At 46.0% G+C, this 26,722-nt stretch overlaps 1 pseudogene across 1 annotated transcript in view; it reads left to right on the top strand.

Moving 5' to 3' along the window:
* The window catches only part of LOC311188310 (patr class I histocompatibility antigen, A-2 alpha chain-like), a 206,559-nt pseudogene that overhangs the window by 158,907 nt on the left and 20,930 nt on the right, over window positions 1-26,722 (top strand). The gene's annotated exons all lie outside the window — the stretch shown is intronic.

Raw genomic sequence — 26,722 nt, forward strand, 5'->3', positions numbered from 1 at the left:
TGTATGTATATGTATACATGTATGTATATGCATATGTATATAGGTACATATATATGTATATGTATAATGTATATAAAGAGAAAAGATAAATTGCTAGGTTTTGAGCAGATACTGGCTGACTGGGGTGTTGGGGGTGGAGTGGAATGACTTAATGCATATCCTTGAGTGTTATTTAAATGTCCTTGTTTGAGCATGAAATATGCTTTCTAAAGTAAATTACACTTCATTCCTCAACTTATAAAACTCTTCACACATCATGTTCAAATCACGTGTTAAGACCAGACTGACACGTGGGTTACAAGTGATGGATCCGGACATCATAGTTGCAAAGTCATGGTTTCCCTTTGGGTTCACTCTGGTGTTGTCCATTCTTGGAGTGTTGGGCAAATGTATAATGACCTGTGTCCATCATGAGAATATCATGCAGAGTATTTTCACTGCCCATAGTGTCTTCTGTGCTCCAAGGAAGCAAAAGCAGAAGAAACCAGTGGAAACACATCAGACTAAAAAGCTTATACATAGTGAAGGAAACTATCATTAAAATGAAAAGAGAATATTGAATTGGAGAAACTATTTGTACATCATCAATCCAACAAGGAGATAATATCCAAAATCTACAAAGAACCCCAAAACAGGGCTCTCCGGTGGCACAGAGGTTGAGCATTGGGTTGCGAAGCTGCCCACAGCCTCTGCAGCGCTGGTTCAATCCCCGGCTGCTCCCCGGCCACCGGAGGAGGGTCCCACATGGCACGCAGACCTCTCCTGCCGCCCACTGCTCCCCTCAGCAGTGTACTTCGGTCCTTCTGCCTGTTCTGCTCTCCACTCTGGCTCTGGTGAATTCTCTCACCCTCCCGAGCTTCTGACTGTACCCAATGCTTGTATAAATAAATAGATAAATCTTAAAAAAAAAAAAAAGAAAACAACTCAAAACAGGGACAGAGGAGCTAAATAGGTACTTTTCTAAAGAAGACACACATGTGGCCAATAGGTACATGGATAAATGTCATGTGCTGTCAGGAAAATGTCAATTAAAACCACAATGAGTTACCACCTCACATCTGTGAGAATGACCCATTGAAGGGTGTGGAGGAAAAAGAACTCTGGTACATGGTGGGTGGGAATGATGTCTGGTCCTGTTAGTGGGCAGAATGAGGGGTTCCCTGGGCCCTCAAAACTGTACAGTCTACGTGGGTTTGCCCATCAGCTGTAAAGACAAAACATACTCTAAAGCATAAGACCTTCAATAGAAAAGAACTTTAATACAGTTAGTATATAACAGAGAATCAGTGTGCAATAGAGAGAGAAAAGAGAAAGAATATAGTTAGAAAATTTCCCACGTGAAGCACCCAAAGTCACCCACCCCTCATGGGTAAACGCCCAGCTGAGGCCTGAAGGCCTGCCACAAATCTAAGGCACCTACTGGTAGAGACCCATGGGAAAGGTGCAGGAGGGGCCAGGAAAGTCTGGAAGGATAAGAGCAAAATCAAAATCCACATCAAGATAATAGCTGCCATTGTCAGCCTCCCCATGGGTCCCTCACCCACGTCTTTGTCTCTTTCATGTGTCTCTTTCACGTGTCTCTTTCCATGTCCCCAACTCCCTGGAACAAGTCCAAGTCTAAGGAGGAAGCCTGGCTTCTTCTTCACATGTCTCTCTTCTCCATGCGCCTCCTCCAGTCTTCTTTCCTCATCTTACTCCACGTCTTCTTCCTCTTCCTTAGCTTCTCATCCCTGCTCAGCTCTATATTTCCTTGGGCAGGGCGGTAACCTGGAACCTCTCTTTTCTATGGATAGCACATTGGTCCTGCCCCTATGGAAAAAAATATTAAGGTTCCTCAAAATAGACCTGTCCCATGGTCAAGCATCCCATTCCTTGGTATTTATCCAAAGAAGGCAAAAACACTAATTCCAAGGAATATGCACCTCCTATGGTCACTGCAGCGCTGTCTACCATAACCAAGCTATGGAGACAACCTAAATGCCCAATGGCAGATGAGGGGATAAAGAACACAAGCTATATATACAATGGAATACTATTCGGCTGTGAAAAAGTTGAAATATTGAATTTGCAACAACGTGGGTAGATGTGGATGGAATTATGCTATGTGAAATAAGTTTGAAGGAGAAAGTTAAATACTGGATGATTTCATTCATATTTGGAATATAAAGAAACAAAACAGGGACAGACTAAACCAAAACATAGTCTATATATATGACTGCAGAATTGAAGCTATGGGCTGGGGGTAAGAGCAGGAAACAAAGTAGGAAAAGAGCCCAATGGACTGTAGTGAAGACTGTGGGTGCCCTTAGGGTGGGTGTGATGCGGTAACAAACATCTGAAGAGGTGTAACCCTGTGCCTCTGAACACATACAGTGTGTAAACCAGTGTTACCTCAATTGAATAATACAATGGGGAGGGAAGAAGAGAATAAAGTAAATTGTCTCCTCCATCCATCACTGATCTCAGGACTTTGCCTTCGCCTCCTCACTGTCATGCAGGCTGAGGGGCTGGTTTCCCACAAGGTCAGAGGCAGGAGGTGCAGGGACTCCTGGTGCTGCTCAGACCCCGCTGAGTAGAGACACTGCAGAGAGGGCGGCTCTGAGGGGACCAGAGACAGAGGGTCAGAGTAACCCCAGTACTGAGTGAGGATGTGGTTCCCAAGGAGATGGGAGTGTGTGTGTGTGTGTGTGTGTGTGTGTAACAACAATGTCAGGATGCACAATACAAGATGATGTAAAGACAATTAACATCAAGCCCCAGAATAAATGAATTCAATCTCACAGAGTAAAGAGCATCAATACAACATCTCATTAAATTCGATTTTGTGAAGAAGCAGCTTCTAAGCAGGACTTAAAAAGCATTGGACCTGAAGAAGAGGAGGATATTTAGAAATATCTCATGGTTGGCTTGAGGTGTGAGGAGCTGGACAGGACCCCTCCCCCCACCCTGGCCTCTGCTAGGATGTGGTGGCATCTTCACCCCTGACAGTTCCCTTCCCCAGTCCCCAACATTCATCTCCTTTGGAGTCACCTGTATATGTACATATATGTATACGTGTAATCCCAGCTTCTTCTTCATTTGTCACCTGTCTGGGGCATTCGGGTGGTGTCCATAGCTTGGCTACTGTAAATAGTGCTGCAGTGGTGACGGGAGTGCAGGTCCCTTCACAGGAGAGTGTTTATCCTCTGTGAGGAGATCCTCAGTATAGAATTGCTGGGTCCAATGGCAGAACCACATTTACTCTTTTAAGAAACCTCAATACTGTTTCCAGAAGGGCTGGCTCAGTCTTTATCCAAAAACAATGCACGACTGTCCCCCTTTTTCCACATCCTTGCCAGCACTTGTTTCTGGTCTTTTGGATATGGGCCGTTCTCACAGGTGTGAAGGTTTAAACCAGGAGATCATAAAGCCAGAAAATGTGGGCAAAAAGAAATCCTGTAACACTCAGGCCAACACAAGGCTGTCTCTCACTGTGAAAGAAAATAATTGTGAAGAAATTCAGGTGAATTACCTGAGTGTTAACAATATAATGGTCCACTGCATTCTCAAGATGTCCTCCTGAAAGCATCCCCATCACCTAGTCCCAGCCTCTCTGCCTCAACCCCCACCCCCACGGCAGGCCTCAAGGGTCTCACCTATAGGGACTGAGATACAATTCAGAGCACTGGGACTGTGGCTGCCTGGGGGAGAACACAACAAAACTTTTTTTTTTTTTTATAAATTTTATTGTTATATTCCCCATACAATTGCAGCCCCCCCATTCTGACCCCAATCCCTCCCCTCCCGCCCCCGCCCCCCTAAAAGTGTCTCTGGTTCATAGTTTTTTGTTGATTTTGATTTTCACTTTCTTATAGTTATTCATTTTCCTGGTCCCTTATTTAAGTTTTCTAGATTCCTGCTATGAGTGAGACCATCCGGTATTTTTCTTTTTCTTTTTGGCTTATTTCGCTGAGCATGATCCCTTCCAGCGCCATCCATGTTGCTGCAAATTGCATGTTTATCTTTTGTGAATGCTGAGTAATATTCCATGGTATATATGTACCACATCTTCTTGATCCAGTCATCTATTTTTGGGCATTTGGGCTGTTTCCAAAGCTTAGCTATTGTAAACAGTGCTGCTATAAACATAGGGGTGCAGGTGTTCTTTGGAATTGATGTTTCTGTGTCCTTTGGGTAAATACCTAGGAGTGGAATTGCTGGATCATATGGAAGCTCTATGTTTAGTAGGTCCAGAAATCTCCACACAGCTCTCCACAGTGGTTGGACCAGTTTGCACTCCCACCAACAGTGCAGAAGAGTTCCTTTTTCTCCACACCCTCGCCAGCATTTGCTGTTGCTAGTTTTTTTAATTAAGCAAGATGTAATGATATATGACACAATATGCACCTATGCCTTGGTAAATGATTAACCAGACACTGTGCAAAACACAATGAAGTAATTACTGTAAAAATGTATAAAAAGAGAAGATTGCTTTCAATAAATCGCACTCAGATTTTCACTCTCCCTTGAGTGTGTCTGTGTGTCATTCTTTCTTGTCCCTATCCCTAATTCCTTCGATCACCTTTTGCTCATTCACATTCAACCCTGAGATTGTCTCGATCTCCCGCCACTGCTGGGCTGGTCCGCGGCAATGTGCCATTCTCACTGGTGTAAGATGGTATCTCATGGTAGTTTTGATTTGCATTTCCCTGATGGCAAGTGATTTTGAACATTTTTTCATATGCCTGTTGGCCATTTGCATTTCCTCTTCAGAGAAGTTTCTTTTTAGCTCTTCTGCCCATTTTTTGACTGGATTATTTTCTTTGTTGTTGTTGAGTCTCATCAGCTCTTTGCAGATTTTTGTGATCAGTCCTTTATCATTAGTGTTGGGTGCAAAAATAGAACACAACAAAACTTGGTCAGAGATGAGACCACGGGAGGAACTGATGAGAATGACTCCCCCATGGGCTCCATCTTCATTGTCCCCAGGGGCTCAGGGATCCAACCCTTGAACACACTTACTTGCAACCTGAGTGTAGTTTCCCCCTTGTCCTCCCATGGGAAGAAGCATCATGTGAGACCAGGGAGCAGCCAGGTCAGAAGACCTAATGGAATCTTTTAATCCTGCAGAACAGGGAAGTTTCCAGAACTGTGAGTAAAGACCCAGGTCAGGACTGGGAAAAATGAAGAAAGGAGGTGAGTGGGACTGGACCAAATGCCCTCTAGGCAACACCCGTGTGTGGATGGTATTTCCCATTAACCAGGCAGGGCAAGTTCTCCCTGGGACATGAAAGCTCCTAGTGGACAAGATCCCCCACTCCCTTCCCTACCTGAGCACTTCTTCTACCCCCTCACACATGAAGCCACCTTGTGTCCAATGAGCACACCTCCAAAGAAACCAAGCCGGAAATGAGGACAACAGCAAGGATGGAGAACTGAGGAGGTGGCACTGGAAGGGAAGGGAAGGTCAGAGCCTGAACCTGAGGCCTCAGTCTGATCTTCTGAAGGTCTCGAGAAGGGCTTCTGATACACCTGAGTCAGCCTCTGTGCCCACATCCCCCTCAATACCCCATCTCAGGACTCGGGGTGCAATCAGCCCCTCATGCTTCACATGGCACGTGTATCTCTTCTCCTCTCCAGAAGGCACCTCTATAGCTGCCCACTTCTGGAAGTTTCCATCCCCCCTCCGATCCCGGGACTGGTGTTCACCAGCTTCGTTTCCTGGGCCAGGCCCTCCCCATCTCGCTGCCAGGTCAGGGTGATGTCCGCAGGGTAGAAGCCCAGGGCCCAGCACCTCAGGGTGACCTCATGCTCAGAGATGGGGTGGCGGGTCACATATGGTGATTGGGGGCCTCAGTAGGAAGAATCGGAAATTTCATGCTTTGTGTTTCCTGCATGGACACTGAAGCAGCCTCATGTGACCATCCTGCAGTGGACAGAACAGTATGCTTGGAGGGAGGAAGCACAAACCCCAGAAACCAGCCTGGTCTGGGAGTCCGGGAGAGCAGGTGAGAGCCCAGGGTGGGATGCAGGTCTCGGAGCATTTTGCTGCTGACTTGGGTGGAGGGTGATGACACAGACAGGCAGGAGGGAGATCTCCAAAAATGCTCTCTGACCAAAAAACAAGATCTCGAGAGAGAAACTCATTGTTCCTATGATGGCTGCTGGTCAAAAAGATCCTGCGAAGGGTGATTTCAGGAGTGGTCTCCCCTCTTTCTCAGGACAAACTGGATTCCTTAACTGTCCTTCAGAGAAAGTAGGAGCCTCCGGGCCAGTCTCCATCCCAGAGCTGGAAAACGTGGCCGACAGCTCCCTCTCCGGCCAGAAGGGGGCGCTTCCTCACCATGATTCCATTGCCCTGCGGGGTGCGCGCCTCAGGGAGATCAAAGCCCCGCAGCCCTCTCACCTCTGAGCTGCGGCGCCTCCTTCCCCATCCCCAGGAGTCTGGGGGCCCCTCCACGCACCCGCCCCCCAGGCTGCTCCCGTCCTGCTCTGCCCGACCTTCCCCCTCCCCCTCGCGCCGGGGAGCTGAGCCGCGGGCCCGCCGGGTCCAGGCGCGCAGGTCCCCGCCCAGGGCGCGTCCCCGGCGCCGTCGTGGGGAGCTGGTCGTGCCCGCGGGGGAGGCGCCGTCGGGCCCCGCGGCGCAGCCCAGAGTCCTCTGGATCGTGGGAGACCCTGAGGTCAGTCCCCTGGTCACCCCACCCGCACCCCTACTTCCAGTGCAGAATAAATGTAAACTTAAAATCTCGCGGGTGAAAGTCCCGCGGGCTCTTCCTGGTCAAGGGGCCTGGCAGGGGCCACGGCCTCTGGGGTCACGGGACCCCGAGATTCGGGGCGGGGGGTGGGGCGGGAGCGGTGACCCGCCCTGGCCCGCGCTGCTCCCCGCCCGGCTCTGGCTGCGGCGGCCGCGCGGGGCCTCCAGGAGCGCTTGGAGCCTCCGCGCCGAGTGTCTGCGGAGCCGCGTCTCCTCGCCCGACCCTCCCGCCCCGCCCGCCCGGCCGCCCAGGGGCCCGCGGCTCCGCGCTCTGGCCCGGGGAGTCGCTGTGGAACCCCCGAAATGCGTGTCGTCCACGTGGCCCCCCGCGATGCACCGGGGCTCCCCAAGGCCAGGTGGGACACAGCGGTTTCTAAAAGCCTCAGAGAGCGGGAGTCTCGGGGCGGGGAGGGGTGAAAGGCGGGTGGACCCTCCTCCAGGGGCAGGTCCTGAGTCCTAGGGAGGTTGGGCAGGGGGAGAAAGTGAGACACAGGGCAAGCCAGCAATTAGGCAGTTTTAGGGACACTGCAGGAGGGGACCTCGGAGAATTGAGGAAGGCTTCAGAGATAAGGGCAGCAAGAGGAGTATAACCAATTCCACTAGGGAAAACAAACATCCCAGGACCAAGGACAACATTGTTAACGCTGGTCCTGGTTTCCTTCAGGTGGTAAAGGGGGGTAGAGATTGGAGAAATGGAGAGTGGTTTAATTTATGGACAACTTAGAAGGGCAGCTGTTTAACTTCAATGCAGGGATGCTCATCCAGAGGACTGGGCCATAAAGATAAAGATGCAACAAATGGGGAAAGACAAACCTGTTAGATAAGGGATGTGAAGATCCCCACTCAGTAGCAAATTAAGTGAGACAGCTGAGAACTAACCAATCACAGAGAGACTGGTGGAGCTTTAGAATAATGAGGGAAAAAAGGTCTATATTCCCTGAGACACGACTCCACTTTGGCTTCCTTGCCCCTCCCAGGCCTGGTTTCCTGGCCTGGGAATCCCACTTTATTTCTGCTCTTTTTCTCCTCAATAAACTTTTTCTTTCTCTAAACAAACCTGCCTCTTCTCGCTTGCTTGCCTGAGAGTCTGCGAAGTTCCTGCTGCGGCTTCATGAGACACCAACCCGTGGTGATCTGGTGGCTGGGACTCAGCGCTGCCCCTGCAGCCTGGGATCCGTTTCTGGCTGGAAGACTAGGCCTGACAATTCCGGTATCAAAAGTGTCCAGGAGGGAGGGAGCTCCAGAGACTGAACATGGGCAGCCGGTCCAGAAGGGGCAAGACTCAGGGCACAAAAGGAGGAGGCAGGGTGGGGGGTCAGAAAGGGACCAGGACTGAGGGGCGCCACGGGGGTGACAGAGGGGCCTAAGGCAGCAGTTTCCACTGCAGAAGCCTTTTCCCTCCACCCTGCTCTCACCAGCCCAGGTGTCTGTCTGGGCCAGAGCCCTGGAGAGAAGCAGCAGGAGGAGGGTTGGGGGCCCCATGCCCAGCACTGCTGGGGTCTGGGGAGCTTCTGACTCTAGGCTGGTGGACAGAGACTTAACTGGGCAGGCAGTGATGCTGATTGGTTCTCTGGGAACCTCCAGGCACTGGGGACTGAGAACTGGGGAGGGGTCACAAGTGTCCAGGGCCCAGCACAGGTGGTGGAGACAGAAGGGAGGCTAAGGGGGCAGTGGGGTATCCCCAACAGTAACCTTCCTGCCCCAGACATGTTACAGGGCAGCCCCGATATAAAACGGGTTGCCTGGTTGTGGGTCCTCACCCGGGCGCTTAAAAGGGACTTATTAATACTCCACTACAGGCACACACAAAAGGTTAATAAAAGGTTTATTTACAAGGGAAAGGGAATTAAGGAAATGTACAACTCAGGGAGAAAATAGGGAAATAAAGTCTTTAATGTGTCCTACCCGATCCGCCTACCTGGAAACCCAAAGGCACTCTCAGAGCTGGCTGGACGCTGTGAGCTGGCGGAGAGCCAAAATGGGGATCCCCTCCAAAGCCCATGTGTCTAGCTTTATACCAACCTGGCTGCTTAACCCCACCCTCAGGTCCCAGCCACCTTCCCTTTGGTGGTGATGGGATTTGGAGTGGGGGGTGGAGTCCACAAAGCCTGTATGGAATTAGCTGTAGGACATCCTTTTCCCCCTAACAGACACAGCCCTGGGGCCTGGAACTATGAGAACCAGACTAAGGGGCCTGGAGCTTTGCTCTGCCCCCTCATTTCCTCACCCAAAGCTTCCTCACCCTGTCTCCATGACCCAAGCACTGGGTCTGCGATTCTCAGTATTTTCCTTCCGGATCCGTGTCCAGTCTCACAAATTAGGGAGGACGCCAAGTGTAATCTTGTTTAGGAGGTATCGCTCCCCATATTTACCACACTTGGAATAAAGCTGAGTTTAATCATGTAGCTATTTATTTAGAATAATAGTAATAATCCAATGCATGTTAATAGAAGTGTTCTTTTTTTTTTTAAGATTTATTTATTTATTTATACAAGCAGTGGGTACAGTCAGAAGCGTGGGAGGGTGAGAGAATTCACCAGAGCCAGAGCAGGGAGCAGAGCAGGCAGAAGGACTGAAGTACAATGCTGAGGGGAGCAGCGGACGGCAGGAGAGGTCTGTGCGCCATGTGGGACCCTCCTCAGGTGGCCGGGGAGCAGCCGGGGATCGAACCGGTGCTGCAGAAGCTGCGCGCAACTTCGCAACCCAGCGCTCAACCGCTGCGCCACTGGGGAGGCCCAATAGAAATGTTCTTAAGAAAAATAACTTGGGCCTCCCCGGTGGCGCAGTGGTTGAGCTTTGGGTTGCAAAGCTGCCCGCAGCTTCTGCAGCAGTGATTAGATACCTGGCTGTTCCCGGGCCACAAGAGGCGGGTCCCGCATGACGCGCAGACCTCTCCTGCTGCCCGCTGCTCCCCTCAGTGTACTTAGTCACTCTGCCTGTTCTGCTCCCCGCTCTGTCTCTGGTGAATTCTCTCACCCTCCTGCGCTTCTGACTGTACCCAGTGCTTTTATAAATAAATAATCAAATAAATAAATAAATAAATAAATAAATCTTTTAAAAAAAAACTTATTTCTGAAAATAATCAGGGCGATGAGAAGAGTGGATATTTTACATTTGTTTATTTTTGCAATTGTCTTTCTTGTCTGTCTCATTAGAAGACGGTTGGATTTTCATGTTTCTTCATTTGTTTTTTTTAAAGATTTTATTTTTATTTATGCATACAAGAGCTGGGGTACAGAGCAGAGATGCAGGGCATGAGAGGATTCACCAGATACAGAGTGGGGAACAGAACAGGCGGACTGACTGATATATACTGCCAAGGGGAGCAGCAGGAAAGTCAGGAGAGGTCTGCTGAGCCATGTTGGTTGTTCCCTGGCTGGCCTGAGATCGAACTCTGTGCTGCAGAAGCTGCGGATTGCTTCACAGCGCGGTGCTTAACCCCTGGAGTCACCAGGGAGGCCCTCCTTCTGTGTTTAGTCTGTGGTTCTGGTTGAAGTCTATGAAAAATGTATACAGCCTCACACAAATATGTTGGAGTAGTATTCACATAATTATGAATATTCCACTTTGATACTAAATTAAAACTATATAGGTGGTATTTTCTCGAAGGTTACTTGCAAAGTCAAACCTCAAACAATATCACTGAGTATTTCTTATTCTATTACATTTCCATAGTCCTCTCTTGCATGTTAATGGGGTCTTGTGCTATTGTGTGATTTTATTTTTAAAGATTTATTTATTTATTTACACAAGCACTGGGTACAGTCAGAAGCACAGGAGGGTGAGAGAATTCACCAGCGCCAGAGCGGGGAGCAGAGCAGGCAGACTGACGAAATACACTGCTGAGGGGAGCAGCGGGTGGCAGGAGAGGTCTGCGCACCATGTGGGACCCTCGGTGGCGGCCGAGGATGAACCAGTGCTGCAGAGGCTGTGGGCAGCTTCGCAGCCCAGCACTCAACCTCTGTGCCATCAGGGGAGGCCCTAATGTGTGATTTTTTTTAAGTAATATATTGTTTCACTAAGTTATAAAGCTCTTCAGTGTTCTTTACACTGGAATCAAATTATTTTTAAAAAGTCATTTTATTTTTCACCACAAATCCCAAAAGTAAAAGTAGTACTGGAAATTGTCAAGTTAGTGATGGGACACAATTTTCTGTATTCTGTTTTTTTCTGAGCACTTACATTTTGTCAAGGTGAAGTGACTGTCAGTTATCATTTGTCAGTTGATTTTCTTAAAGGAGCACACACTCATTTTCAGGACGATGTCTGCTAATTAACCAAATCAAATAGCCACAGTTTTTGTCATTCAGCCCTTCATGTGAAGATGGTATTACAAATATGTTCCTTGGCACATGGTAGTTGAGAACGCAGCAGAAGTGCTCTGTGTGCACTTGCATGTCATCACATCAGGTGCTGTAAAATGTGCATTTGAGGATAATAAAATAATGAAGATAATTTTCAATGTTTCAGCCAAGACACTTTGAAATGAAACTGGCTTGGAGTTGTGTTTCTGAGGTAAGAAGTGGTGAAGAATAACTACTACTGCAGTTAGTAATATAAGCTCCATTTTTACTAAGTTTTACCTCAGCAAATGTCAAAATAGTGAAAATACAAATGGTGTCTAAGCGATGTTTTGAAAATAGTTTTAACCTCATGGACCTTGTGACAAGTTCTGGGTGACTGCAAGGATTCCACAACCACACTTTGAGAAATGCTTTTCTCAGGGAACCAGGGAGCATCTCCCAAGTGTTCTCTGCCTTTGCATCCTCATCACTTCCCAACATCCCTCTCCCTGGCTGGCTTCTGCCTCCCTAAGCTGCCTCCCCTGCAGACACAATGGAGAGCAGAGAGAGGACCCTGGAGATGTGGAGCTTGCACTGTCAGGAGAGATGGACACTGAGCAAAGGTGACAAACACACGTGTAAACCCAACCTGAGCCCCTGGCAGGATGGAGTGTGTACATTATGAAAGCAGAGAAGCAGGAGCACTAACTGGCCCCCTTCTGTTATTTTAAATAATATCAAAAGATGTAAAAAATAAATTAAAAACTGGGCCTCCCTGGTGGCATCAGGGTTAAGTATCAGTGTTATCACTGTGTGGGACTGAGTTTGACCCCCTGCCAGACATGGCAGAGCAGACCTCTTCTGTCTCACCCACCGCTCCCCTCAGCAGTGGATTTCAGTGGATCGGCCTGTTCTGCTCCCCACACTGTCTCTGGTGAATCCTCTCACCCTCTGCACCTCTGGCCTATACCCCAGCTCTTATATAAATAAATAAATAAATAAATAAATAAATAAATAAATCTTAAAAAAACGAACAAAAGAATACTCTGCAGCATCAGGTATAAGATCCATCTCAGACCCAGCAAACAGCAGAGACTGGGGACCCAGTGGTGGTACAGGTGCTACAAGACACTATGGGGGACTCAGTCAGCGGGAGTCAGGCTTTGTCGTCAAATGAGTTTGATGCCAAACTACAGAGGGTCAGTCCACCCAGCACTGCTGAGCCAAGAAGCCTGGGCTGGTCCACAGCCCCAGTCAGCAGTCAGGTACCACCTGGGAGACTCAAGGATAGCTTTTAAGTTTGACTTAATCTAGCCCTTTATTTAATTTCTCTATATCCATATCTAAGTGATACATTTGTCTTTCTCCGTTAGGCTTATATCAATTAGCTCCATCCATGTTGCCCCAAATGGCATGAGTTTATGTTTCTTGATGAGTAGTATTCTATTATCTATGTACAACCCCTTCCACAGCTCAGCTACTATAAATAGTGTTGCAGTGATGGGGGGCGGGGGGTACAGGTTTCCTTTGAAGTAGTGTAACATCCTCTGCTGGTGTGCTGGCACCTGCTGCCCTAAGGGGAGCCAGAATCTCTGAGAGCACCTGCTTACTCTGCACAGGAGGTGCCAGGAGGTTAGAAATTCTGCAAACAGAACTTCTTCCCCAAATTAACTCCTGTTCCCTGAGGACATGCTGACTTGTGTGCATGATCCCTACTAATTAGAAAAACTTGTTCCAGCAGTAACTTATTAATGTGTATAAGCATAAACACAAATGCACGCTGTTTCCTTATCCCTTTGTTCATATCTTTAATAAGAGCTCAGGCTGGGAGAGTGAGAGGCAGAGCCGCTCGAGAGGGCTCTCCCCAGCCTCCCTCTGCTGCTAATTCATTTAGACTTCAAATCCAGTTCATAGCTGAGAACTTCTCATGGGCCATCTGAGGCAGGGTAGATACCTTGAAATGGGACTGCTGGGTCCTATGGCAGATGCTCAGTTAATTTTCTAAGAAACCTGCATACTGTTTCCCATCAGGGATGAGCCAGTCTATATTCCCCAAAATAGTGCAGGACTGTCCCTTGTCTCCATGTCCTACCAGCTCTTGTTAGGTCTGGTCTTTTTGATATGGGCCATTCTCACAGGTGTGAAGTAGTTTCTCATTGTATTTTAAATCAGGGGATCTTGAATGGATCAAGAAGATGGGGTACACTTCAGTCCAGTGAGAATGCCCACATTAAAAATGAAAAAACCAGAAACATCAAATGCTGGAGAGGATGTGGAGAAAAAGGAACTCTCCTGCATGGCTGGTGGGAATGCAAACTGGTCCAACCATTATTCAGAGCTGTGTGGAGGACCCTCAAATTACTACAAATGGATCTACCTAATGATCCAGCAATTCCATTGCTAGAAATCTACTCAAAGGACACAAAAACACTAATTCAGAAGGAAAACTGCACTGCTATGTTTATTTCAGCAATATTTACAGTAGCCAAGATATGGAAACAAACCCAATGCCCCCAAATCAACAAATGAGTCAAAAGGTTTTGGTATATTTAAACAATAGAATATTACAAAGTGATGAAAAAAGACAAACACATCCCATTTGCAGCAACGTGGAAGGAGCTAGAAGGAATTATACTCAGTGAAATAAGTCAGAAGGAAAAAGAAAAACAACAGATGGTTTCACATATAGGAGGAATACAGGGGAAACAAATAAGATGTAGGGGAAAATAATAACAGTATAAAGCACAACAAAGCAAAACAAAAAAACAGACAATTATAAACCAGAGACATCCCGCAGGGGAGCCTGAGGGAGAGGGATGGGAAGGAGGGAGGGAGGCGCACAGGGGGCTGTGGGGATGGTGCACGGCTGCACTGGTGGAGGAACTTCTATGGGGACTACACCTGAGGAGGAAAAAACAAACGAACATTGTTTAAAAAGAAACAATGATGTAAAATATATATAAATAAGTTAATTTAAAAAATAAAAATAAAAGAACTTTTACAGTTAAAAAAAAAGTCTTATCTCCAATCCTGGTAACAAACACGGTAACAATGCTTGTCTGTCTGTGCTCCCCTCCAGTGTGGCCATGAATACAAGGAGATTCATCCTGACCCTATAGTGGGGAGGGAGGTGGGGAACCAGTCTGGGTTTATCTGAAATCCTCTCTCTGCTGCACAGGGAGGGTTACCCTGGAATAACATTACATCTTCCAAGAGCTGAAGGACCCTGCCCCATCTCTCTCTCCCTTCCTGCTCCTTAAATGAAGGCTCAGCTCAGTAACTGGTGTGACCTGGGCTAATCCTGTCCCTGGGCCAGGCCAGCAGGGCACACACACTGTGTGACTCCCTCCAGCTCTGGTCTAGAGAGAAAGTAGCTGCAGCCCACGGAGGCAGTGACCCCTGGGAAACAGAGGGGGTGCCAGGGTGGACGTCCCTGACTCTGAGGCCTGTGTATTTTCTACAGTGACCCCAAAGAAGAAGAGCTTGAAGTGAACATTGGGGGTTGGGGAGGGAACTGTCAGGTGCAACCACATCCTGGCAGGGGTCTTGAGTGGGTCCTACCCAGCTCCTTCAGCTCAGTCCAACCACAACATATTTCTAAACTTCCTTCTATTCTGAGACCCAGTGCTTCTTCACGTCCTGCTCAAAGACAGCTTCTTCATGGAACTGTACTGATTGAGGTGTTGTGCTGACATTCTCCCTCTCTGTGAGATTTGAATTTATTTATGCTGGGACTTGATGTATAATTCTCCCCTATTTTCTTATGCTGTGTGTCCTGTCTCTCCTGTTACACACACACACACACACACACACACACACACACACTCCCCTCTCCTTGGGAACCAGACCCTCACTCAGCACTGGGGTTATTCTGACTCTCTGTCTCTGGTCCCCTTAGAGCCACCTTCTCTGCAGTGTCTCTACTCAGTGGTCTCTGAGCAGCCCCAGGAGTCCCTGCACCTCCTGCCTCTGCCCTTGTGGGAAACCAGCCCCTCACCCTGCATGACAGTGAGGAGGTGAAGGCAAAGTCCTGAGGTCAGTGACGGATGGAAAAGACAATTTTTCTTTTGCTCAAGATAGTTTCTCCCCCCAACCATGATTGTATTATTTCTACTGAGGTAACATGGGTTTACACACTGTATGTGTGCAGAGGCACAGAGTCACACCTCTTCAGGTGTTTGTTACCACTTCACACCCACCTAAGGGTACCACAGTCCTCACCACCATCACCCGGCCCTCTTCCCACTTTGTTTCCTACATCACACTCCCTCCCTCCCCTCCCACATAGCCTCATATTTCTTTTTTTTTTAAGAGAATTTTTTTTAAAGATTTATCTTTATTTATTTATACAAGCACTGGGTACAGTCAGAAGTGCGGGAGGGTAAGAGAATTCACCAGAGCCAGAGCGGGGAGCACAGCAGGCAGAAGGACCAAAATACACTGCTGAGGGGAGCAGCAGGCGGCAGAGAGGTCTGCGCGCCATGTGGGACCCTCCTCTGGTGGCCGGGGAGCAGCCGGGGATCGAACCGGCACTGCAGAGGCTGCGGGCAGCTTCGCAACCCAGCACTCAACTGCTGCACCACTGGGGAGGCCCTCACATAGCCTTATATTTCTAGAGTATGTTTTGGTTTAGTCTTGTCTGTCCCTGCTTGGTTTCTTTATATTCCACTAATGAGTGACATCACTCAGTATTTGACTTTCTCATTCTAACTTATTTCACTTAGCATAATCCACTCCACATCTGTCAATGTTGCTGCAAATTCAACTTTTTCACAGCTGAGTAGTATTCCATTGTGTCTGTCTACCACCTCTTCTTAACCCACTCATCTGTCATTGGGCACTGAGGTGTTTCCATAGTTGGTTATTGTGCTCAGGCTGCAACAAGCACACGAGGCGCATATCCTTTGGAATTAGTGTTTTTACCTCCTTTGGATGTATACCAAGGAATGGAATACTTGACCATATGGAAGGTGTATTTTCGGTATTTTGAGAAATCTTCATTTTTTTTTTTTTTTGCCTAGGGGCAGGACTGTAACAGTGTGATATCCACAGTAAAGGAGGTTCTGTTACCAGGCAGGGTGAGAGAACCCAAGACTCCCAAACCTGCCCACGCTAAATGGGTTCTGCCATCTGCCTCATGAAAACAAAACATACTCTAGTGCATAAGACATTTAATGGGAAGGTACTTTAATACAATCACTGTGTAAGAAAGAGAATGAAGGGACAGAATAGAGAATATGTTTCCCAATCAAGCACCCCAATTTACCCATCCCCTTGTGGGTCACCTCAGCCAAACAATTTGATCCAAAACAGGGACACTGAGGCCCCCAAATCTGTCAAAAGTCTAAGGCACCTTCTGGTGGGGACCCTTAGGAAAGGGGCAGAAAAAGCCAGACAAGTCTGGAAGGAAAAGAGCAAAATCAAAATCAAGATAAATGTTGCCACTGTAATCTCCCCATAGGTGTCTCACCCACATCTGTTCCCAGTGTCTCCTTCCATGTCCCCCAAGTCTCTGGCACAAGCCCAAGGCTGAGAAGCAATCACAGCTTCTTCACCTGCTCCCAGCTTTGCTGCTGTTAGAGCCTGGAAGGGAAGGTGACGACCTGGAACTGGGATTTAATTAATTAATCTATTTATTTATTTATTTACTCTAGTACATAAGATCTCCAATAGAAGAGGACTTCAACACACTTAGTGAGCAATAAATAGAACAGAAAGACTATAGTTAAAGTAGTTACTAAATGAAACACCCAGAGTTACCATCCCATTGCATGTAAATATCCAGCCAAGTAGAGTTGGCCCAGAGCAGGACCGCTGAGGCCTGAGAGCTTACAGCAAGAATAAGGCACTTTCTGGTGGAGACCCATAGGAGAGGGGCAGAAGCGGCCAGGCAAGTCTGGAAGGAAAAGAGCAAAATAAAAATGATACAGGGCAAAAGAGGCATGAAAGCTGACCAAGGTCACTGCTCAAATAGTTTACCAGTCTGAGTTCTTCCCCCGTGCACACAATTACAAGACCACTCAGCCTCAGAGGACAACAATAATGGGGTGTATTTAAAAACCAGGGAAAAACAAAGAGTTCCTGAGACCACAAATGGCCGTTTACCTCACCTGAAGCAGTGTCCAGTGTTTTAAAGTCCTAAACACAAATGTTCCCAAGTAGCGTCTTCCTGACACTGGGGACCTGGAGCATGTGGCTGCCAGACCATAGGCCGGGATCCAACTCACGAAGACAGCAGAAGACACAACAGGAGATGCTCAACGGAGCTGCCGAGGTGCCCCAGCACAGCACCAGACAAGTGACACTCAAAACAGCTGCTGCAGCGGCCAAAAGGCCTGACAAATGGCCACACTGAAAGCTTAGAGAGGCTCCCGGGTCCAGGTCTCGCCTTCCCTGCCAGGCTGTGACAGCAGCAAAACCTGGAACAGTTTCAGTCACTCAGCTACTTGTAAAGCCTCCAAACATTTCCTCTCTTAGGTTGGTTGCAGAATACACAAATAAATGCACATATATACCTTTTCCTTTTAAGAAAGAGCAAATTGCAAAATTTACAGCACCTGAATTCAAAATTTACTAAAGCTGCATTAATCAGGACAGTGTGATCCTGGCCTAAGTCCTGACAGGCATCAACAGAACAGATTAGAGTGTCCGGAAATAGACACACTTGGGCAATCACTTAATTTTTAACAAACACAGCAAAGTAATGCATTGGGTCAAGGAAAACCTTTCAATGAAAGGTATGGGAACAATCAGATATTCAACTGGAAAGTTTATTTAAAAGGAGCCTGAATATTCTTCAGCATTGCTCTCATCCAGCACCACACTCTGCTCTTACCCTTTTCTAGTGACACATTAGTAATGTATCACTACTGATTCGTGTCAGCAATCAAGACAGTGTTTCCACTATTCCAGCGCTATTCCTAATACAGGGATAGCACCTGCTCTTTATTAAAAAAAAAACTTTTTAAATTATTAAAATAGCAGTAGTCATTAATAGCAGTTCCAGTATTAAAGAAAAAGTGCACAATAATTGTCCATTATCATACAACCCAGGAATCACTGAAATTGAGATGATGTTTTCAAGCTTCTACAAATGATATCATAAAATTTGTATAATGCCTTTTTTACCTAATACTATTTTACACATGCTTCTCTTTTTTGATTCCCTGCAATTTTATTATTTTTGTTTGAATGTAATGTGACCATATTAGCTTTCACTTCAACTTATTCTCATGACATTTGTATGTCATTTTCATGATATTTCATTTCCCAAAGAAATAAATTTTAACGGCAAGCTATGGCGAAATTGCATATCTAGTAAACACCTATTTCTAGAGTATTGAACAAACTCATGACTCTTCTATGGAAATTTCACATTTCACAATCCTTTATCAAAAATGTAATTTGACTGTTGAGCAAGCAAGGAAGCAAGGGTAGAACAAATTTATTTTTGTTTTTTTTTGTTATATTAGACATATTTTGTGTACTTTGTATACTTAGTTATAACACTGACCACTAGGAAATTTAGGGTAGGCTTCAAAACTGAATATTTCAGGGGCCTCCCTGGTGGCACAAGGGGTTAAGACGCAACCTATGAGGCTATCCTCAGCCACTGAAGCAGGAGTTTGATCCCAGGCCAGGGAGCAACCCACGTAGCGCAGCATACCTTTCCTGACTCGCCCACTGCTCCCCTCAGCAGTGTATTTCCGTTGATCTGCCTGTTCTGTTCCCCACTCTGTCTCTGGTGAATCCTCTCACCCCCCAACCCTGCACCCCTGGCCTGTACCCCAGTTCTTGTATGCATAAATACTGCTGACTGTTGAAGTTCTGGCAACATGAACTAACTGACCAACTATGGTCTCATCCAGGCATTTCAACATTATGTACAAGAATAAAGTTTGCCACTTCATGTGGCTTTCCACTATAGGCCACTTTGTGATGTGAAGACCAGAGAGAGGCAAACTTCAGGGAGAAAGAAGACAGGAGGAAATGCAAAAAGGTGAAGCAGATTTGGACCAAGAGCACTTCCTGGAATCTGTCAGCTTAGTTGCAGGTTTCACTTCCTTCCAGAACTCCAGTGCATTCCTGCCTTTGAAACCGGAGAAACCTGTGAAACCTCAATCATTGCAACACCCAGCTCCCAACTTTATTTCAGATCAAGTTTCTGTTAAAGAGGCCCATACACTACAAAAAGAATATGACTTGTGGGAGATTTTCTCTCATTGGCAACCAACCCTCCTCATTTTTAGTATATTCTTTGACGTTGCCCTTGGAGAGATTTAGTCCTTCAACCTAAGGGGTCCCTGTGAGCTATAAACTTGGTGTTTCCAGCTCACTTACTGAGGTGCTGATAGAACTACTCAGGTCATCTGTGTTTTCTTGAAGTCTCAGTGTCAAATTTGTATGCATATTTTCCTGGCTTGAGAAAAATACCTTATCAGAATGCATAAGATTCAATAATCAGTGACTCCTTCAAGTAGTTTAATTCTAGTGCTTTTCTAATCTTGGAAATGAAATCAAATTTAATTTGCTCTATTATTGTTCCCAATGTAGTCAATAATGGCAATACTCTGAGAAGGAAGCATTTGTTGATTTTTGAATGTTAATCTGCTTTCAAAATTTTTGTTGGGTAAAACATAAATTTACTTGGCATATTTTCAGTGACTACCACAAGAAGAATGACATTCACTAACAAAATTAAAATATTTTTTTTTATATAGAGGCATGTTTTCATTTATTTATTTATTTGTTTGTTTTTTGTTTATACATGCACTGGGTACAGTCAGAAGCACGGGAGGGTGAGAGAATTCACCAGAGCCAGAGCGGGGAGCAGAGCAGGCAGAAGGACTGAAGTACACTGCTGAGGGGAGCAGGACCGCAGGAGAGGTCTGCGTGCCATGTGGGACCCTCCTCCAGTGGCAGGGGAAACCCAACCTTAGTCAGGGAGGGAAGGTGACATCACCAGTGAGGATCATGTGCAGGTGACTCTCCAGGGCTCTGTGCTGAGAATGACCCTTCATGTTTCAGTTTTTTTCCCAACTGCATCACCCCAGGCAGCCAAACTCAACTTGTCAAGACCATCAAAACTAGGGAGAGTCTGAGACACTGACTCAGCCAGAGGAGCCTCAGAGACGTGACTGGGACTTAATGTGGTATCAGGATGGGAGCCTGGAGAAGCCAAAAGAAACACTAACAACACCCAAGTCAGGTATGGGGATTATTCATAACATGTGACTATTGCTCCATTGGCTGTACAGACAAGACAGAGAGATCCACGTTAACAGAGAAAAGGCGTGTGGGATACACAGGAATCTTGTACCAATTTTTATATAAATTAAATTATTTAAAACAAAAACATTAAAACAGGCCTCAGGAAAGGCACAGGGAGTGGAAGGGAAAAGCATCTGCTTTGCGGTCTCCAGGGTGTGGTCATCAAGGGGTTGCAGAGGGAGGCTGTGGGGAGAGAAGATGGCGCCTCAGACACAGGGCAGCTCCAGAGCCTCCTCTCCTCTCCTCCACTCCCCCCACCCAGCCTGGTGCCAGGGCTGCTCACAGGGCATCTCACCGCCTCCCCTAGTGATGCTCAGCCCCAGCTCACCCTCTCAGCCTGAGTCACACACACCCAGCCTCTCCCCTGGCTGCCAGACTAGGACAGCGCCGCAGCGCCTCCGTGTGGCCACAGGGCTGAGGGCAGAGGGCGAGAACCCTGTGATCTCCTAGGTTCTCAGGGTCTCCCACAAGGACAGGGCTGTGCACAGGAGGGGGAGCCCCATACAGCTTAAGGTTCTCAGTCTGACCTGTTTCCTAATACACGCTGACATGATGGCCCCTGTCCACTAATCACCACAGACTTTGGTTCAGGCAGGAGCAGATCCCCAGGCCATAACAGCTGGATAATGACCAGGGTGGGCCCCACAGCATGCCAGGTGCCCTCAGTCTCCTGGGATGACACCTTGACCCAGAGTCCCTGTCACTTGTTCCAGCTGCTGACTCCAGGGATGGAGGCTCCTTCTCCAGGGAATCAAAACTAATCCCTCCATCCCCAGGATGGGCTGGAAGAGGGGCAGGAGGAGAGACCCTCAGGGTCATGGGCTAGAAAGAGGGGAGGCTCCTGGAGCAGAGGGAGGAAATAGGGGCTTTAGGGGAGGGAGGCCAATAGGAGTAGAGGGGGAGGAGCCAGATGGTGGGGGCAGAGAAGGGTCAGCTTAGTGGACACTGGGCAGCGGGGATGGTCTGTGTGGGAGAGGCCCAGGGGCTCTGGCTGGGGTTGGGATAGTCTGTTTTCAGTTGGGCTGTCACCACACAGATGTTACTCTGTGATCAGCTGGGAAACTGTACTTAAGTGTAAGGCCTTCTCCAGGCAGAGACATAAGGTATAATTCAAACACACAGGGAAGAAAGGGAAAAGAAGATAGAGGGGGTCATCTAGGGGCCTCCTCTTCCAGAGCAAAGTGCCCTTTGCTGGGGTGACAGGGAGAAGCAAGGAGCCCAGAGGTGGGGAGCACAAGGCCTGTGTCTCCTGCTGGGGGCAGCCCTCCCCGTGCTGGGACCTCACAGCCCAGTCTGAGGCCATCACAGCTCACAGCCCTCAGCACCTGGACACTGTCCTGGCACCAGGAACCCCTGCACCAGGAGGAGTGGCCCAAGCCTTGGACTTCTTGTTCTGGAGCACAGAGGCAGGAGGTAGGAGGAGCCTGGAGTCTGAGGAGGCCACAAGGAGATCAACCGGAAGGGGCCTTGACTGCTGACTCACTTCTCCCTTAAAGGGAAAGTATCTCCCCATCCCCATGCTCCAGGGCAAGTACCCAGGGCGAGGCCACCCAGCTTTTGGAGCCTAGAGAGTGGCCCCTCCCTCCCTCTCCATACATGGGAGCCAGAACCTGGTGTCCTCTCTCTTTGCCCCCTTCCTGGGCCTAAGAGATGCCCTCAGGGCTCCTGACTCTTAAGTTAAAGGCCTGGTGATACTGGACACATCGACTTTTGATCTTCAATATTGACCTAGGGGGGAGTTCCCAGAGTCCCATATGTGGCAGCTGCACCAGGCCTTCCAGTGGGGCAGAATGATCAGAACCTGGACATAAGACTGGGGCCAGAAGGACTTTAATGCCAAACAAACCTACTACCTGCCAGGGGCCCTCCCAAATGCAAGAATCTGCAGAGGCTGGTGGTCTGTCTTAGAATGACAAATTGCACGTTTTTTAAAAAAAATATAAAATATTTATTTATTTATTTTCTTAAACCATTAATTTTTGTACAGTATTTGATTTTTCCTCTCAGGTGTAGTCCCCATAGTTTCCCCACCACTGTGATCCATCATCACACTCCCCTGTGCGCTTGCTTCCCCTGTTTTGACCCTCTCTCCCCCAACCCTGCTGATTGCCTTAGATTTATGGCCAGCTTGTAAGTTTTGTTGTTTTCCTGACACTTTGTTCCATTTCTCTGTATTCCACATACAAGTGAAGCCAAATGATATTTATCTTTTTTCCTTCTGACTTATTTTGCTTAGCATAATCCTTTCTAGCTCCACCCTCGTTGCCACAAATGGCTTGAGTTCATCTTTTTTGATAGTTGAGTAGTATTCCATTGTATAAATATGCTATAACTTTTTGATCCAGTTCTCTGTTTTGGAACATTTGGGTAATTTTCATATCTCAGCCATTGTAAATAGTGCTGCGATAAACATAAGGGTGCAGGCTTCGTTTTGAGTTAGAATTTTTGTGTTTTGGGTAGATTCCTGGGAGTGGAATTGCTGGGTCATATGGTAGATCCATGTTTAATAATTTGAGGAACGTCCACACAGCTTTCTGTAGTGGTTGGACCAGTTATATTCCCACCAGCAGTGTAAGAAGATACCTTTTTCTCCACATCCTCATCACCATTTGTTGTTTCAGGTTTTGTTTTTTTGTTTTTTTTTTTTTAATATGGACCTCTCTCACAGGTGTGAGGTGGTATCTCACAGTGGTTTTGATTTCCATTTCCCTGATTATAAATGATGTTGAACATTTTTTTCTTATTCTTGTTGGCCATTTCCTCTTTGGAGAAGTGTCTTTTTAGCTCTTCTGCCCATTTATTGAATGGTTGTTTGCTTTGTTTTTTTGAGTTGTGTAGGCTCTTTGTAGATATTTTATATCAGTTCCTCATCAGTTGTAGGATGTGCAAATATTTTCTCCCATTAAATAGGGTGACTCCTCATTTTAGTTGCTGTCTCTTTTGCTGCACAGAAACGTTTAGTTTGATGTAGTCCCAGCTCTTTCTCTTCTCTTTTGTTTTCCATGTTTTTGGAGAGAAGTCCTCAAGGATGTTTCTGAAGTTTATGTCACAGAGTGTTTTGCCAATGTTTCTTCTATATAGTTTTATGGTTTCAGGACTAACATTCGAGTCTCATCCATTTTGAGTTGATTTTTTTGTGTGTGTGAAATAGTAATCTCATTTCATTCTTTTGCATGTGGCAGTCGAGTTTTCCCAGCACCGTTTGTTGACGAGGCTTTCCTTACTCCAGTGTATATTCTTTGTCCTTTTGTCATAGATTAGTGTAGTTTTATTACTGGGCTTTCCTTTTGGTTTTTTTTTTGTTGTTGTTTGTTTGTTTTAATAGAGGCGTGTTTTTATTTATTTATTTATTTGCTTGTTTGTTTGTTTATACAAGCACTGGGTACAGTCAGAAGCGCAGGAGGGTGAGAAAATTCACCAGAGCCAGAGCGGGGAGCAGAGCAGGCAGAAGGACGGAAGTACACTGCTGAGGGGAGCAGCGGGCGGCAGGAGAGGTCCACGTGCCATGCGGGACCCTTCTTTGGTGGCCGGGGAGCAGCCGGGGATCGAACCGGCGCCGCAGAGGCTGCGGGCAGCTCTGCAACCCAGCGCTCAACCGCTGTGCCACCGGGGAGGCCCTGGGCTTTCCTTTTGATTCTATTGGTGTTTGTGTGTGTGTTGTTGTTTCAATGCTATGCTGCTTTTATTGTAACACTTTGTAGTATAGTTTGGAGTCTGGGAGTGTGATGCCTCCATTCTCCTCCCTTCTAGTCAGGAGAGCTTTTGCTATTTGCTGTTTCTTTGTGGTTCCATATGAATTTCATCAATATTTGTTCCATTTCTTTGAAGATTTTTATTGAGATTTTTATTGGAATAGCATTGAATCTGTAAATTGGTTTTGGTGGGATGACCATTTTGATGTCTTCTCCTATTTCTTTTAAAAGTATTTTGTAGTTTTCCTTATAAAGTTATTTCACCTCCTTTGTAAGGTTTATTCCCAAGTATTTAAATTTTGGGGGGGTACAATTGTAGATGAGATGATTTTCTTAATTTCTTCCTCTTGAGATTGATTGATTTATTGCATATAGGAAGGCTACTGATTTTTTTGTGTTGATTTTATAACCTGCTACTTTACTGAACTGGTTTATTGTTTTTATTAGTTTTTCTGTGGAATTTTTAGGATTTTCTCTTTATATTATTGTATCATGTACATATAGTGACAGTTTCATTTCTTGTTTCCTGATTTGGGCTCCTTTCATGTCTTTCTCTTACCCAATTGCACTAGCTAGGACTTCTAGTACTACATTGAAAAGCAGTGGTGAGAGTGGACATCCTTGTCTTGTTCCAGATCTTAATGGGAAGGCTTTCAATTTTTCACCATTGAGAATGATGTTAACTGTGAGTGTGTCATATATGGCTTTCATTATGTTAAGATCTTTCTCTTTTAACCCAAGATTTTTGAGGGCCTTCATCATAAATAGATGCTGGACTTTATCAAATGCTTTCTCAGCATCTATTGATATGATCATATGGTTTCTATTGTTCTTTTTGTTGATGTGGTGCAGTTAGTACATTAATTGATTTTTGGATGTGAATCTTCTTTGTGTCTCTGGGAAAATCCCACTTGATTGTGATGTATAATCCTTTTGATGCATTGTTGGATTCAGTATGCTAAGATTTATTGAGGATTTTTTATCTGTGTTCATTAGGGAGATTAGTCTGTAATTTTCTATTTTTGTGTTGTCTTTGTTTGGTTTTGACATTAGTGTAATATTGACCTCGTAAAATGAATTTGGTAGTTATACTTCTTTCCTCACTTTGTGTAGGATAAACATTAATTCATCTTTGAATGTTTGGTAGAACTTGTTTGTGGAACCATCTGATCCTGGGATTTTGTGTTTTGTGAGGGTTTTGATTACTGCTTCAGTTTCACTGCTTGTAATTGGTTTAAGTTTTCAGTTTCTTCTTTGTTCAGTTGGGTAATTGTATAGTCTTAAGAATTTGTCCATCTCATCCAGATTGTTGAACTTGTTTGCATATAAACTTTTTTGCATATGTCCATAGTAATATAAACTTGTTTGCATATAAACTTGTTTGCATGTGTCCACAAGTAAAAGTTGTTTGCATATGTCCATAGTAATCTTTTATTATCCTCTGGATTTCTACTGTGCTGTTATAGTTTCTCCTCTTTTATTTATTATCCTATTTATTGGAGTTTTCTTCCTTTTTTTCTTTGTGAACTTTGTAGGGGTTTGTTTATTTTGTTAAAATTTTTTGAAGAACCAGCTTTTGGATCTTTTGGATTGTCTCTTATTTATCTTGCATTTATTTCTGCTTGAATTTTTATTATTTCTTTTTTTTCCTACCGGCTTTCAATTTTTATTTTTGTTCTTTAATTCCTCAAAGTGGGAGATTAGGGGCCTCCCCTGGTGGCGCAGGCAGTTGAGCACCACGCTGTGGAGCTGTCCGCAGCTTCTGCAGTACAGGTTCCATCCTGGCTGACAGGTGAGAATCCCACATGGCGCAGCCGACCTCTCTTCTCTCGCCCACTGCTCCCCTCTGCAGTGTATTTCATCAGCCTGCCTGTTCTGCTCTCCACTCTGTCTCTGGTGAATCCTCTCATCCTCCTGCGCATCTGGCTTGTATCCCAGTTCTTGTGTAAAAATGAATAAAATAAAATCTTAAAAATAAAAAAGTGGGAGATTAGGTTGGTTCTTTGGATTATTTCTTGCTTCTTGATATGGGCCTGCATTGCTTTATACTTTCCTCCTAACACCACTTTTGCTGAATTCATATGTCCTGAATGGTATGTGATCTTTGTCATTGCCTCAAGGTATTTTTTAGTTTTTATTTTGATTTCCTCAATAACCCAATGGTCTCTCAGTAGCATGTTGTTCAGTCTCCATGTAGTGGGCAATATCCTTGCTTTCTTTTCATGGTTCATTTCTAGTTTGATGCCTTTACCATCTGAGGAGAGACTTGGTATGATTTCTGTCTTCATGTATTTTTTCATGTTTGTGTTGTGACCCCCGTGTGTGCTTCATTTTGGACAATGATTCACTTGTACTTGAGAAAAATGTGTAGTTAGTTTTTTTTTTTTTTGAGGGAGTAGCAGTGTCCTATAGATGTTTATTAGTTCCATATGGTCTAGATTTTCATTTAGGGCTATTGTGTCCTTGATTATTTTCTGTCTTGTTACTCTGTCCCTTGGTGAGCGTGCAGTGTTAAAGTTTCCTACCATAAATGTTTCCAGAGCTGACAATAATTGTCTAATGTATTTTGGGGCTCCCTCATTTGGCAAGTATATACTGATGAGTGTTATGACTTTCTGGTGTATTATCCCCTTGATCATTATATAGTGTCCTTTGTGTCTCTTGTCACCATTTTTAGTGTGAAGTCCGTTCTATCTGCTATAAGTATGGCTACCCCTGCCTTCTTTTGGGGCCATTTGTTTGTT

The sequence above is a fragment of the Talpa europaea genome (genome assembly GCF_964194135.1).
Source record: "Talpa europaea genome assembly, chromosome: 2".
Classification (NCBI taxonomy): Eukaryota; Metazoa; Chordata; class Mammalia; order Eulipotyphla; family Talpidae; genus Talpa; species Talpa europaea.